Source organism: Chaetodon auriga, chromosome 23, assembly GCF_051107435.1.
Source record: "Chaetodon auriga isolate fChaAug3 chromosome 23, fChaAug3.hap1, whole genome shotgun sequence".
NCBI lineage: Eukaryota > Metazoa > Chordata > Actinopteri > Chaetodontiformes > Chaetodontidae > Chaetodon > Chaetodon auriga.
This window is the reverse complement of record NC_135096.1, coordinates 5,616,296-5,632,149: the sequence shown is the minus strand read 5'-3', so window position 1 is coordinate 5,632,149 and position 15,854 is coordinate 5,616,296. Positions and strand designations below refer to the sequence as shown.

Below are 15,854 nucleotides of genomic sequence, written 5' to 3'. Positions count from 1 at the left end.
GTGAGCGCCGCCGGCCTGACATGCACAGGAGAGCAGTATCTGGACTACCTGGGGATTGAGTACACCACCTGGGGACTGTGGGAGAATCATGTGGCTTTGACCGCCATGACCTTCGTATTCCTCATCATCGCCTATCTGAAACTCCGCTACATTAAGAAGTTCACTTAAACGTGTGAATTGGCATCCTTTCTTTCTTTCTACCGCTCTTATGTCTGTAAGTATGGAGCTAGGAGGCGGTTGGTTTGGCTTATGCAGGAGGATTGAAGTTGGTCACTGCAGTGACTGTCATCTATGAACTGTCAACTATAATGCATAGTCTACACCCATGATGCATTGCAGTACAACTCTACTCATGATGCAACTTTCTGGCACCATAAGAAAGGTGGAATGTGCTAATGCTACATCTTCGGTGTTGAGATTACAATCTGGTTTGTGCAGTGTTACTCTGAGACACATTCTGTGTGTGGGCCAGGGGGAATATTGGAGGTATGTGACAAAACTGTCTGTTAACATATGATGTATGGTGTGTTTGAATCTCCAGAGCCCTGTCCCAGTCTACTCCCATGATGCATTGCACTTTTCTGGCACCATAAGAAAGGTGGAACGTGCTAATGCTACATCTTCAGCCTCTGTGTTGAGATAACATCTGGTCTGATTACTTGTGAATGTATGAAGTATGAATTGTTTGAATATGTATGAATTGTTTCTTGTAAAATACAACTCAAAACAAGAACATTTCAAGATTGTTTGACTTAACAAGATATTTAAGTTGCATTGTCTTAAAACAAGTCCCTCCATCTTGCTGAAATGTTAGTTGTAAAGTGAATTCATCTTAAATCAAGTGGGATGAGACATTTTGACTAAAAATAAGACTAATAAACTTTGTAAGATTTTCACCGTATTCACCATATTGTCCTTTTCATTCTACTCCAGCCAGGTGAGGACCCTGTGCTTTACCTGGAAAAGCGGCCTCTCTCCTCACCGGTGCTGATCTTTGATGGAACAGTCGACATTGTCGCTGTGGGAAACGTACCAGTGAGCACCCTCCCCCAGGAGGATGTCTGAGAAGGGTTGTTGGTGTTAATGGCATACTACTGCGCTTTGCACTTGACGTACCCAAAATCCTCTCTGTCATTCAAACTGAGGTAGTTGGTGATGTCATCCACGACCAAGATGCCACTAGTGCAAATAAGAAAGCAACAGCTGAATGGAAATCATTCACTGAAAAATAGGTGAATGCAGCATTGCTGTCAGGACAGTTGTGCTGTGCTTGTTTTGGATCGCAGCACCTTTCAATAGTTTGTTTTGCTCTGACTTGACCAGCTGCTCTGCATGTTTTATGCAGCGTCTTATGGTTATTTGCTGAAATGCCTCACCAGGGGTCCCACACATCCTTAAAAGGTTCTATTTTTATTTTCTAGACATCTCAAAAGTTATATGGCACTTTAAGTGAATCAGGTTGACCATTTTGTGATTTCTGTTATTCGTTTTTAGTGGATCATCTTGTTTTGGCATTTACAGTGTATGTGTGTGATTTCTGTGCCAAATTAATTTGGTCTTTGTTTGGGCCACAAAAAAATCTTAAAATGCTTTAATTCCGATTTTAAGATTGTGGAACAACCCTGACACAGTGTTGATGGTGTAGTTATTACTCCTGAGAGTTAAATAAATGTTGATGCTTATCATACATGCAGTCCTGGTTGTGATTTCAGTAGAGTCAGTCGAGATGTATAATCTTAGAATAAGGTTGGGTTTTAATTTTTTGGGTTTAGTTTTAATCATACTGCACTAGTACTGAGTAATCTTCACTTAAATTAGTAATGTTTTTCTTGTTTTTAAACCTTGATCTGCTAAAAATGAGAAAATAAAAAATGAAAACAAAAATTATTTGCTTATATTTAGTATTTTTCACTTATTATTGTTTGATTTCAAGGATTTTGACCTAAAAATCAGCATTTTCAGCTTATTTTAATCCTTTTGCATACTTACCTGGGAAAACTTATTTCCAGATTTAAAAATCTTGTTTCAAGGTTTCTTATCAAGTAAAATTTCCTTGCTCCATGGACGGGTAATTTCACTAGTTTTAAGTAATTTTCTTCTCAAATGTAGTGTTTATATCTTATATTTGGACTAACCTTTTCTGCAGTGCACTGGGTTTGAGGTTTGGAGACCACATTTGAAAGTGGGAGCTCTTGCTGTCACGAGCGCAACTTCCACACTCCCCCACTCGAGACGTCAGCACCACTGACGGTGAGGACGGAGAGGCGCCAGGTTTTCTGCTGTCGCCTAACCGCTGTCAGGAAGTTCCTCTGAGCTCCAGAACTCAGGGCTGGTGATCTGTACCTGCCGTCAAACTGATCATCACTCGGATCACTCTTACTGAGTTATTATGTGGATTTGTTTGTGCAATGCCCGTGGAGGTATCAATATTGTCTTTATTGTTGCTATGGAAACCAATGATCTCCCTCAAGCCCTGAGCTCAGTGGAATGTTGATGTCATCTCTGATAGATCAAAGCCACTTTGTGACGTATCAAAGGAGTGGACCAGGGCTTTGGAACACAGGTCCTTATATGGATGAGGTTTCACTCCAGGTGTTGCTGGATTGACCTGAGAGCCCATCCAGGATTCACATGAGGATTTTGTTGAATTCACTTTGATTTTACGACTTTCCAAGTGTTTTCACGCAGATGTTTTGAGGTGTGAGAGATTTTTCAAGAGGCTTTGTGGGTTGGTAAGTGGTTGCAATGGATTAAAAGAGATATTACTGGAGGATTAGTGGTTTTGCTGGGTTTGAGGTTTGGAGACCACATTTCAACTCAGTGGGAGCAATGTCCGTCCAGGTATTTTGCATGACACAGCGAGGACACCTGCCTCTCCATCTGTACACACTCATTTCCTATCAATGCGTGTTGGTACCTCAGCATCTTTCCTGGTGTTGTTGTGCTTTCTTCTCTCATAGGTTCCCGTGGATCACAGCTGTGCATGTAATGTGGATGATGGACATGGTCCTCTCATGTTTATGTCCCAGTTTTATACTAGGCTGACAGTAAGTTGTTTTAGTGATTTATAAGGATTTAGTGGTCATTACGTGTCTCACTCTTTTGGGTTGACAGGTAGATGTTTATCTATGTCTTTCAAAAGTTGTGTGAGGTACAGACACTCTTGGATGGTAGCGGCAAGTGCAATGTACTCTGACTCACACCTGGACAGCCTCGGTTGGCTGCTTTTTGGTTGTCCATGACACTAAAGTGCTGCCCTTGTATATGCTTATACAATAACCTGATGTGCTTTGTCTATCATTGACATCAGCAGCCCAATTCGTGTCACTGTATGCTTGTGTATCCAGGTTCTCATCACTTTTCCTGTAGCACAACTCTTTGTTAATTGTGCCTTTGAGATATCTCAGTATATGCTTAACCGTACCCCATTGCTGTGCAGTAGGTTCAGTAACGTACTGTGACAGTTTGCTTACAACACAGCTCAAATCAGATCTGGTACACACAATCAAACAGATGAGGCTTCCTACTGCCTCTCTGTATCTTGTGTCATTATTCATCAGTGCTGCATCATCCGTGTAGTTCAGTTTTTGTTCACACGGTGTGGATCTAGGTTTACAATCCTGCATGTTGAACCTCTCCAGGATTTTTTCAACATACTTTGTCTGTGACATTGTCACACAGTTGTCACTCTGGTTAAAATCAGTGCCAAGAAAATATCTGAGTTTGCCCAAATCCTTCATTTTGAACCTTGCTGTAAGCATGTCTTTCACAAGCTGCAATGCATTTTCATCACTTGCTGCAATAATGAGGTCATCAATCCAAATAACCATGATCACCTTATCATGTTCTGTTTCCCTTGCGCAAACACAGTGGTCAGCCTGGTTCTGTACAAACTTGTTTTGGGTTAGATAGTCATGCAAAACCTTGTTCCAATTCCTGCCTGATTGTTTTAGCCCATACAGTGACCTCTCTAGCTTACACACCAACTTTTCATGTGTGAGATTTCACCTCGTAGCACTCTGCCACCCCCTTGCACCTCGTGCTATCAGCCAGCTCCACGCAGTGTGTCTCAGCCTGGAACTCCTCATCAAACCTCAACCATCAAACCTGAACTTGGCGAGATCTGTGATGATATGCGATGTTGCCCCGCAGTCGACCCCCCCGGAGACATTGCGTGTGTCGTCTTGGTCTCTGCGCTGTTTCCTTCTGCAGGTGGTGTCCCGGTGTGCGGTGCTCCTGCAGTGACTGCACCACAACTCTCGCTGGCAGGCTCTGGCCAGGTGACCCTTCAGGCCGCATTTGAAGCACGCCAGGTCTGCTACTGCCCTCTCTGCTCCCCGGTCACCTGCGCTGGCAGGTCTCCCCCTCTGCTGATGCATGCGCGCCTTCATCACGTTGTCATCTGTTGCTGCAGCCCGCATCTTCTCTGTGTCCTTGTAGCTGCGTAGCTTTGTTTTAAACTCGGCAAAAGATACGTTCTCAGTACGCTGTGTATTATGAACCACAAATGGTTTGAAGGACTCAGGCAGCCCCTTCAGAACCATAACGTCACTTAACGTTTCTCCAACATTTCTCAAAGCTGTGATTGTGATCTCAGCGCGGATCACATATTCAGTCACACTTTCACTGACTGACTTCTGAAGTGATGTCAGTTCTGTATAAAGGTTGATTATGCGTGGCTTTCCTTTACCTCGTTAATAGTCCCTTAAAATCTTCAGAGCTTCTCGGCTGTCATCTGCTACTTTTGTCATCAAAGCCTCGGCATTCTTGGCTGCATCCACTAGCAGCTCCTCTGCGTCTTCCGTGTCGGTGTCATTTAAAACAATGTTTTTCAGGCCCTGCAGACGATGGCGGCCCAAAAACTTCTGGTAACACTTTCTATGAAGGTCTAGTTTATAATGCATTAGGAGCACATGCATAAGCCGTTATAATGCTTTTATAATGCTTCATACATGTCATTATAATGGTGTATAATCATGTATAAGAACTTATACCAAGGTTTATAAAGTATTACAAGTGTGGACATAATGTATTATAATTAAGTACTTATAATGTTTTATACCTGCATACTCAAGTGACAAGTGTTTGAATAAAGAATCTGAAGTCCTGGGTCACATAACACATTATAACCATCCTGACTCTAGCCAGTAGTAAAGACACACATAGAACCTCTCAACATAGAAAAGATACTAAATGCTCGGTTACAGAAAGGGCGTAATGCCTTATAAATATCAATAATATGCTATAGGATGACTTTAAGAGCTTTTAGTAAAGTGACAACGCTGTATAAAGTTATTAGCAATTGTATGACATTATAACACAATTATAATCACTTAGCAGCAGTATTTTGCTGGCTGTAAGTAAAGTTGAAGTTAAAAATGATACACCGTAATGATCTTTAAAACAACTTTATTTTGCAAAAACAAAATATAAAGAAAAGGTGCATGTTATTCTGTACATATCAATACAATTTAAATCTGTAAAAAAAAAAAAAAAAAAAAAAAGCTTGCATAGCTCACAAATTAAAATTCTTGCACCTGAGAGACTAAATAATGCAATTTATAACATAAATTAAAACTTGGAATAGACTAGCTCTTTTGCACATTCAATGTGCAATGGGTAGCAAAGTACCATTCTCTTTCATTTCGCTTATGCGCGCCTTAATCTCAGCTGTAATAGCTGCGCGACATCTGTCCACAAAGGTGACGAGCTTTTCAGACTTCTCATTCCACTGGCCTAGAGCTCTGAAAGCTTCAGGGGCTGCGAGGCTGAGCTCTGCGATGACTGCCGTTCTGGCAATTGTGTTGCGGTTAACACCGACTTCTTCAAAGGCAGATTTCATGGACCCCCCCCTCACTGTAGCTCTTCAGCACTGCCTTGTACCTTTTAATGATGTCTCTGCAGTTTTTCACTGAAAGAAAAGAAAAGTTCATCTGTCATTGTAAAGAGAATTCATCAACTGGTATGTGCAGTATATGAAAGAAGAGTACATAATGTTGTATCACATCTTTTGTTCTATTTTTGCCTGCTCTATCATTTCAGCTAATGTTATATATATATATATACACACACACAAACACTACATATGTACAGTATGTATGTATGTATATATATAGTATGTATTGACTCCGCTGCCTAAGTTGGAGATCCCTCCACTTGTGGTAGTAAGGCCGGTAGTGTAGAAAACCAGCCTTTGTACATTGGTCTTTTAAAGGCGGGTCACCAGTCAGTGTTACAGGGAAGGCCCTGCAATAAGCATCCCAGTCCTGCAGGGATGCGGGTGTGTGTAGACCAATTCGACAGCAGTTCAACACAACGAATGAAACAAAAACAGCTGCAATGTGTCCTCGTCTGTTTGATTGCTATGAGTCAAATCAAAGCCTTGAAAGATTCATAGAGCATGCTTTTGATGTAGTAATACTGATTACTCACTTTGACTTCAGCCGTTGTAAATCTGATGCAGCGTTGGACAATGGGACCCCACCTTCTCCAAGGAAGAACTTGCCCTGGTCCGTCTTGTCTCTGATGTTGTTGAAGTAGCATTCCAAAAACTCCAGAGAAACAAAGAAAAATGATGAACTTCTTTCCCTGTCAGTTGGTTCTCCAACAGCAGGATAACCTCACAGTAGTGTCTGAAAGATGTGACTGCAGTGTTGGGGATGTAATCGCCACTGATTAGTTTTTGGTGGATATAATCAACATCCCTCTGTGCAGCAGTAAGGACATCCTTCTTTTGAGACGTGTTGCAAAAGTCACTGAGGTAACACAGTGTAGAAAAGCTGTATTAGTCACTACATCAGTGCAAGTCACAGTGCAGTGGTAATAAGATCAGCATACCTCTCAGTTGGCTGAACTGTCGGGCACATTTGAGGAGTGTTGGTGACGATGAATCCTCGACTCTGAAGGCGAAGGCATAGGCTGACACAAGAAGCTGGATCTTTGCAATACTCCTCGAGCTCTGAGAAGTCCCAAACTCTGCCCTCTCTGGCAAATCAGTTCTGGGAGGCAATTGCTCTGGATGCTTCTTGCTCCCTTTCCTCTTGTGTGTTGGTTTTCATACACACCCTCTTCAGATGCGTTGGCCGGTGGCCTATGATGTTTTGTAACCCTAAATGTCCGACCGACACATCACTAATTCCTCTGCCTGTTCCACTGTTATAATAAATAGCGGCGCAACTTGGTGGGCGTTATCCTGCTAATTTTGTGTGAGCATGTCAACAGGTTGAAATGCCTGAAATGTCTAATTTCACATAAAAATGCATTCAGACACACAGAATATGCTTAAAATGTCGACTTTTTGAAGAGCTGACGGGCCGCATCTTACCTTTCCATCTTCCAACTCCTTCTGGAAACTTTTAGCCCACCCTACACAGCATCACCTGTTGATCACGCACCCTCTTAGCCAATCAGAGTGGCCAAGCATGTAGCCTCCGTTCTGTACATCGGATTGGCTCCATTTTCCCAATGCTGATACCGGAAATGGCACCCCTGTGCTGTTTTGTAACCCAAAATGTCCCCTGTGACACTTGTGTGCGAACACCAAGTAATGAAATAACATTGGAAATCAAAACAACACAGAATAAAAAGATTTGACAGGTGAGGAAATCAAACAAACCTGAAAAAGGGTGGGTCTCTTTGTCTGTCACGGCACATACAGCTGGTTAATCTAGTGTGTTTTCCTGATTTCTATCATACAGAAGTCTCTGAGGAGCTGGCTCCAGAGGACTCGCTGAGTCTGTCCCAGCTGCCAAGCCTTATCATTTGTCTCCATCTACTGGTCAACAGTCCAAACTACAGCCTCAGTCTTTTGGCCGATCCTGCTTTTGCGACTGAGCGTCTCTCTGTCAACAATAGTTTGATGAACAGTTTCCAATGAACAGTGAACATAAGCTATAAATCTAGATGCAATACCACTTCAGGCTTGCTGGGTCTAAGGACAGAGGATGTCACACTTTGTACAGACTGTAAAGCCCATTGGGGTGATGTCAATTGTGATTTTGGGCTATACAAATAAACCTGACTTCTTTTTCTTCTCCTCCTTCTTTTATGTCTTCAACATCGTGTAAGTTGTGGACTCTTTAGTCTGGTCTCAGTGATCATAGGGACTCTCCAGATCGGCTCTATCCTGCACAGCTTCCTCCTGCCTGACCAATCAAGAGTAAACTCTGCTGGGCAGAGCCAATCTGGAGAGTGCCTATGATCACTGAGACATACAAGCCTCCACGCCACGTCAAGGCAGAGTCCATGTGGAGGTTTTTTTTTTTTTTTTTTATATATATATATTTTTTAATTTTGTTTGTTTTTGTTTTTTCTTTTGTTGGGGGGCTTAAATGTATATAGACTATACAAAGATCAGAAATCTACACAGATTGGTTTGTCAGTTCCGTCTCGGGGAATCATCTTCTTTTCTCGTTCCTCTCGCTCCAGCTGAACTCTCAGGCGTAGCACATTTTCACAGCCAAATCCTGAGTGTGGTCCATGCAGGTCCCCTCAGCGGCTACCGGAGGGGGCGACGACAGACAGACAGGCAGGCGGACACAGACAGAGCGGTTAGGATGAGGCAACATGAAATGACACAGTGGGATGCCTCATTTAAAGTGAGATCAATATGTGGCACAAATAACACAGAATGTTACAGAATGGACTCTTTGGTTAAAGTGAAGGCCGGGCCTCGGCTGCTCGAGGTCGGCAAGTGGGAAACGAGAGAAAAGAGTAAACAGAAGAAGAGAAATTCTCATAAATACAAACTTGGTCTTCAGAGATGGAGGGGACACTTTGCTCTGTCACCTGGGTGAAAAGGTCAAAGACAATGTGTGGGCGTGACCTTGGCCAAAAACCATCAGGCCAATGCACGCTCTCCCCGATTTCCACACGTCTCCTGTCTAGGCCGCACTGCCTGTTGTCTGGATCGGCTGCAGCAGGCGCTCTATAGTGCCATTCCAACAAAGAACACAGCTCCTCTCAGCAATGGTGCATCCTCCATGTACACCCTCTCTTCCATTATGCGGCACATAGTGTAAACGGCACTGTGGCCGAGGTGAGTCCCAACACCTTCCTCATCAACTTCCAGCAGGATTCACAAAACTCCATGACGTTGACGGTTCAACAGAGTGTGATGATGAAGACAGTGAGAGAGTCTGAGGGCAGGCAGTTGTAACACACCACCGCATCCAGTACTTGTAGTGCCACCTCAATATCTGTTGAAGATGTTGTTCTGTTTCACAGGAGACAGGGTTCAGGTTGCAATGCAACGCAAGTGAGGTTGAATTTCTCTTTATATGCAGTAAATTGGGTCTGCAGATTTAATCTCTCTTCTTAATTGGACATACACTGACTCACACGTTTTGAGATCTTCGGTGGGCCTTCGGTGCATCACGTGCGCCATCTCATCACATATGCTGCAGCACGAAGCGACAGATCCCCTCAGTGGCCACAGGAGGGCAGGCATGGGCCAGCCCATGTATCACAGTGATAGCACTTTGCACACCAATGACCCCCTGGATCAAGATTTCATTTGTGAATAACTTTTGATAGGAAGGTGCATGAGCAGTGTTTCTTAAGTCCTCTGGGACCCCTGCCCTGCACGTTTTAGATGTTTCCTGCTCCAACACACATGATTCAAATGATCACCTCGTCATCAAGCTTGAGGACGAGCCAACATGAGGGCAAAGAGACATAGAGGCAGAGAGAGAGAGAGAGAGACAGACATAGAGACAGAGAGAGAGTACGTCTGATCCCTGTGAATGATCTGCTCCATCACTTTTACTCCAGAAGGACTTAAAGGCCTTTTGGAACCTGTTGTCCGCTAGCAGACTGGTGTTAAAGTGCCAGTACGCGCTCTTACATTTAACATCTCTGACAGACAGCACACGGTGCACCAGAGAGTGGTCAGAGAAACCCGCCGGGCTGATGGAAACACCTTTAAAAACACTGAAGTGATGGTTAAAACAGTACATTCTGTCCAGTCTGGCCAGAGACATCCAGTTATCTCTGCTGTGAGCCCAGGTGAACTGTCTCTGAGCAGGATGGAAACGTCTCCACACGTCACAGAGATCAAATGTTTCAACGAGTTTCATCAGAGCCCGTCTGGAAGCAGCGTGAGGTTCTTGATGGTTCCTGTCTAGCTGAGGGTTCTCCGTGCAATTAAAATCACCTCCCAGGAACAGGTACTCCTCACTGCTGCAGTTGGTAAGAACAGTCTTTAAAACATCTAAAAAAAACCAGTCTGTCTAAGCCAACGGTTGGAGCGCAGACATTTATAAAAACCATCCTCACACTCTCGAAGACAGCACAGACTTTTAGCATCCGGCCGGGAACGATCTCTTCCACAGAGCAGGAAACAGGTAGAAAGTCTCTCGAAAAGAGGATCCCAACACCTCCACTGTTACTAGTCTTGTGGCTGAGGATGAGCTCCCCCCTCCACTCCCTCCTCCAGTCCGCCTCCTTATCAGGAGTGCTGTGGGTCTCCTGAAGGAGAACCACATTTAGTCCTTTAGACTGAAGAAGAGAGAAGAGAGCAGCTCTCTTTGTGTCTTCTCTCGCACCGTTAATGTTTAAAGAGCCAATCTTCATCTCACACATGATTAGGCTGCATGTGAACAACAACAAGACAAAGGACAACAAATAGAAGAAGAGGGAGAACATCTTCATCTTAGTCATCTTTCTCTAACTGTGTTCACACTTTAACCAACAGTTTTTTCATCCGGTAAGTCTCTGGGTCAGTGAAGGAAGGCTGCCCGAGCCCTCCTGACTTCCTCAAGAAGAACCTGATGGATTCATGGAATAACTGATGGTCTGGAAAGTGTTCCTCCACCTTCACAGCTCTCAGCCCCTTCGTGTTCCTCAGAAAAGCTCGAATTCTTGAGAAAGAATAACCGGTGTGTGTTTCTGCCTGCATGTTCTCTGTGTCCGATTCACTGTCCTCTGTGTTCACCTGTGAGCTGTGTGTGCGTTGTGTGTCCTGTGTGTCCGTGTGTGAGCTGTGTGTGTCCTGTGTGTCCTGTGTGTGTTCCTCTGACTGACAGGAGGAGCACTGTGGGTCTTTCTTTGACACCTTTGGTACCTTTTCACTGGTGGCTTTGGTTTCTGGAGTTTTCCTTTTTGTTGCTACTTTTGAAAAATCCTCCTCCATCACCCTGTCCTCCACCATCACCCTGTCCTCCACCATCACCCTGTCCTCCACCATCACACCGTCCTCTACCTCATCCAACACTGACTCAGCCACCCTGGTGGCAGTCTGTCCAGCCAGCTCCTTCACCAGAGTCTGAACTCTGGGCTCTGCCTGTTCAGTCTGAGAGGTGACCTCTTCCTCTGCCTGACCGTTCACCTGCTCCTCACTGTCTGCAGTTGTGTGTGTGTGGGTGGGTGTGTAGTCTGTGCTGCTCTGTGCGCCCTTCTCTTCGCTCCGCACTTTGCGTTGCACTTTGCTTTGCGCCTCGCGCTGTGTTTCGCGCTGTGCTTCGCTCGGTGCTTCGCTCCGCGCTCCGCGCTTCGCCCTGAGCCGCAGGCCGGCTGTCAGCTCTGACAGGCGGCTCTGCTGGCTGCTTTTCTCCCGCTCTGTCGGGGCATGAATGGATCAGGTGACCCTCTGCTCCGCATCCAAAACATTTGACACATAGAAGAGATCATGTGTCAAAAGGGGGTATGATGAGTGAAATACAGAGGTATTGGTTCACAAAGGGTTTCTCTAACTTCTCCCAAAAATTTTGTCAAAGTTGTGTGATCTGTGCTACTAACAATGCAGGCAGAGGCATCCAGATACAACAGAGTGCTCATCCACCACCACAAAAACCTTTTGATCACTTACAAATGGACTTCATTGAGCTAACACCTCGCGAGGGAAAGAAATACTGTTTGGTTTTTGTTGACATGTTTTCCAAGTGGGTGGAGGCTTTTCCCACTTCTAAACAGGATTCAGCAGCAGTAGCAAAAGCTTTAATCAGAGAAATAATTCCCAGATGGGGAATTCCAGGTAAGATCTCATCTGACAATGGTACACCTTTCGTGAGCACAGCCCTGAAGAGTGTGGGTGAGTATTTTGGTATCGACATGAGGCAACATTGGGCCTATCACCCAGCAAGCGGGGGGGCTGTTGAAAGAGAGAATGGTACATTGAAAGGCAAGTTAGCTAAATGCTGTGATGAAACTGGTTTAACTTGGACAAAAGCACTACCGATTGTTTTGATGCACATGAGAGCTAGGGTCAGAAGCAGAAACGGCCTCAGCCCATTAATAATAACATGGTCAGCAGATTATGACACACGGACGCACCTAATCATATGATATGGTTGTTCATTTGTCTTTAGGACAGTGAATACTTACGATTAAGTACAGAGAAGATGAATAATAAGAATTCCCATTACACTACTATTACTCAGCACAGGTGAAACCAACTTTAATATGGATGAATAATGAGATGAGACCCAAATGGAAACTCACTGAGTTTAATTTGGCTGAATCACTCAGTACTTTGATTTTCTCAGTTTGGAAAAAAGCGCAGATTAAAACACAAAGTTATTCTGTACATAACACATTTAAAATCTGGAGAAGAATATGTAAAATAACCAGAGTTAAGGAACAGGAAATCATTTGTTTAAGAGAGATAGCCTGGGATCCAGATTTTATTCCAAATAGTATTGATGATGTTTTTAAAAAATGGGAGAGTAAGGGCCTCACAAGATTCTATCAAATGTACAAGGAAGAAGCAATGGATTCTTTTGAAAATACAGTAAATAGATATGGTTTAAACAAGAATCACTTTTACAGATATTTGCAAGTGAGAAACTATTTGAAGGAAAAAGTCCAAATTACATCTCTTGGAGATCTCCATCCCATTCTGAGACATATGATAAAGGCCAATCAAAAGCAAAATTTGAAAAATATAACTGGACAAATGTATCAAATATTTTAGAACAGCAGTGATGTTCAGCAAATATACACAGAATAATTCTAGCTGCTGGAGGGAATGCGGGGAAGACAAAGCGGACCACACTCACATATTCTTTACATGTAAAAAAATAGAAATGTATTGGTCAGAAGTCAGACACATAATAGAACAGATGTTTGGGAAATTGGGCCAATTTAAGAAACGCACTTTATGTTTGGGAATAGGTTTGAATGGCCTTCGAAAGGATGAAGAATCTCGCTGTGGTCACTTGTCTTGGATTTTGAAGGTTGCTGTCTCCTTCCTCATGTCTTAATACGTCAACAAACAGTTCAAGTGTTATCAGCCATCAGGAATTAGTTTGTGCTCACTTGATTCTTGGTTCAGCTCGATGTTGTTGAGTAAAATGAACCATGAAAACACAACATGAAGTGAAACAAGATGTTTTCTGATATTTTAACGGTTATCGGTCTCCTTGATTTCTAATAATCTGTATCAGCCCTGAAAAAACCGTATCGGTGGACCTCTAGTCCTGATCTTAGAGACAACAAACACTCACAGCAACATTCAGCTTTGATTGGAACGAGATCCAGAATTGAAATCAACACACAGCTGAAGGTTCAAGTCAACAGCGTTTCCACAGTTTAATGATCACAGCTTCCATCTTTAAAGGACTGGAAGTGGAAGAAGTTCACAAAGTAAATGAGGAATCTTTTCAATCATTTTCAACAAAGTTCATTGATCAATTTATTCCAATAACCTGAAAGACTGATGTGACTGAGATCCTGCACAGACTCAACTGATCTGTTCAGCAGTGTTTCTCTAACAGGAGGAGACTCTCCCTCCTACAGAGGACACAGAGACACTGAGGAACCAGACCAGGACCAGAACCCAAAGCCAGGATAAAGAGGTTCAGTGAATGTGGTGTTGAAGGTGTGGAGGTGGATCAGTGAGTCAGAGGAGACTCTGTAGAAGGACAGAGTGCCAGCAGGACAGTCCACATACACTCCTACTCTGTGAGAGACAGAGGACGAGGAGGAGGAGAAAGAGGAGGAGGAGGAGGGGATGGATGCTATTATGTTATTGTGACAGACAGAGTAACGACCATGAGAGCAGTCCAGTCTCCAGGACTGATCATTCCATCCAAACACACACTCTCTCCTGCCTCCTTTCCTTCTGATTCTTCTGTAACTCATTGATATATCAACATCTCCTGTCCACTCAACCTCCCAGTAACAGCGACCAGTCAGACCAGTTCCACACAGCAGCTGAGGACACCAGTCAAACCTGTCTCGATGATCAGGATATGACTGATCCTCCTCCACATGTGTCATCGTCCTGTTGTTGTCAGACAGTTTGATGTTTCTGTTCACTGTGTTTGTGTCCAGTTTGAGTTCACAGGAATCTGATGGAGAGAAGAAGAAGAAAACAGCTGCAGTTATTGATCCATCATCTGTTGATTGATGGACAGTTTGATGATGACATCGGAGATGTGAATGAGTGATGTCACAGTTTGAAGATGGCTGAATGTGCTCTGTTTTGTTTTCATCAGTCAAATTAAAGATACACTTACACTTCCTCAGACCTGGTCTCAACCATCGGACTCCAGCAGGCTCCACCCTGAAAGGAGGAGGGGGGTCAGAGCAGCACCTCCTCTTTCAGCATGCAAACATGGACGTTACATCACTCTCATACACACAAACACAACATGTTGATCCGGCCTGCTTCTCCCTGCTGCCCCTAAACCTCTTCAGCTCTGCTCAGACACTGACAGCGACACTGATTCTCTCTCATCATTAAATCTGCCTTCATCAGCTCATTTCCTCATTTCAATCTGTTGCTGACTTCTATTCTAAGCTGCTTCACTCATCGATCGCTCTCTCGCTCTCCCACCTGTGATGATCAATAATCAGTCTGACTTTGTCTTCACTGAACAAACCAACAGAGCTTTCATCATTGATTATTGGACACGGTTCTCCTCGTCGTGTCCCATATGTGACCATGCTTCATGTGTTCATTAGGAGTGTGAGTACTGTCAATAAATTCAATATTTGAGACAAGTCATCATGTTTGCTGTGAAGACCATGTTCAGTCCAATTGTTCTCCACTGATGAAGGAACAGTCCAACATTTTGAGTAAAACACCTGAATGAAGCATCTCAAAAGTCCTGCTCTGTTCTGTGGTTGTCAGGTTCCGGCAGTTTGAACTAAATAGAACTGCTTTGGACTTATTGGATGCTTGTTTTTATGTCTTTTGAGGACAAAAAGGACATTTGTCAAACTGACAGACAGTTCTTTTACCATGCAGAGATCTGTCCAAACTGCATCAATTATGACCAACAGGTCATTATCATGTTTGTTCCTGGAGATGTTCTCCTTGAGACCTCCAACACAAATATGTCCTTTTCATGTTCAACCAGTGTTTATGTTGTGATCAAAGGACAAAGGTTTCCTACATGTGTGATTGTTCATGTCTCACTCACATCCACTATCAACCAAAAAGACAGACAACATGTTTCCAGCTCTTCCTCCTCTTTCACACTGACTGACTGTGGCTGCAGCAGCCTCTTCATACCTGAGAGTGTCCAGTCTGCAGTGAGGATCCTCCAGTCCAGCAGACAGCAGCTTCACTCCTGAGTCTCCTGGATGATTGTAGCTCAGGTCCAGCTCTCTCAGATGGGAGGGGTTGGATCTCAGAGCTGAGGCCAGAGAAGCACAGCCTTCCTCTGTGATCAGACAGCCTGACAGCCTGAAAACACACAGAACAACACACATGGAAGATCATCTGAGGGTCCTGCTGTGTCCGTCAAATCATAGCTCTCAAAATGCAGAGATCTGATAGGCTGAGCAGCATCAGATTGGAGAATTTAAAATACATAATAATTCTCAACAGTTTCTGTGTTTTAGGTCAACGACTTCACACTTGACACTTCACTTCTTGAGGTCCTCAGCGACACCTTTGTGGTAATTAA

General features: G+C 43.7%; 1 long non-coding RNA gene across 1 annotated transcript; it reads right to left on the bottom strand.

The window, feature by feature from the left end:
• Window positions 1-14,266: 14,266 nt before the first annotated feature.
• On the bottom strand, window positions 14,267-15,620 carry LOC143315757 (uncharacterized). The gene is made up of 3 exons (XR_013076179.1): window positions 15,458-15,620; window positions 14,457-14,503; window positions 14,267-14,288 (listed from the first exon to the last, which is right to left on the bottom strand). It is a non-coding gene; the product is annotated as an uncharacterized LOC143315757 (long non-coding RNA).
• Window positions 15,621-15,854: the final 234 nt, after the last annotated feature.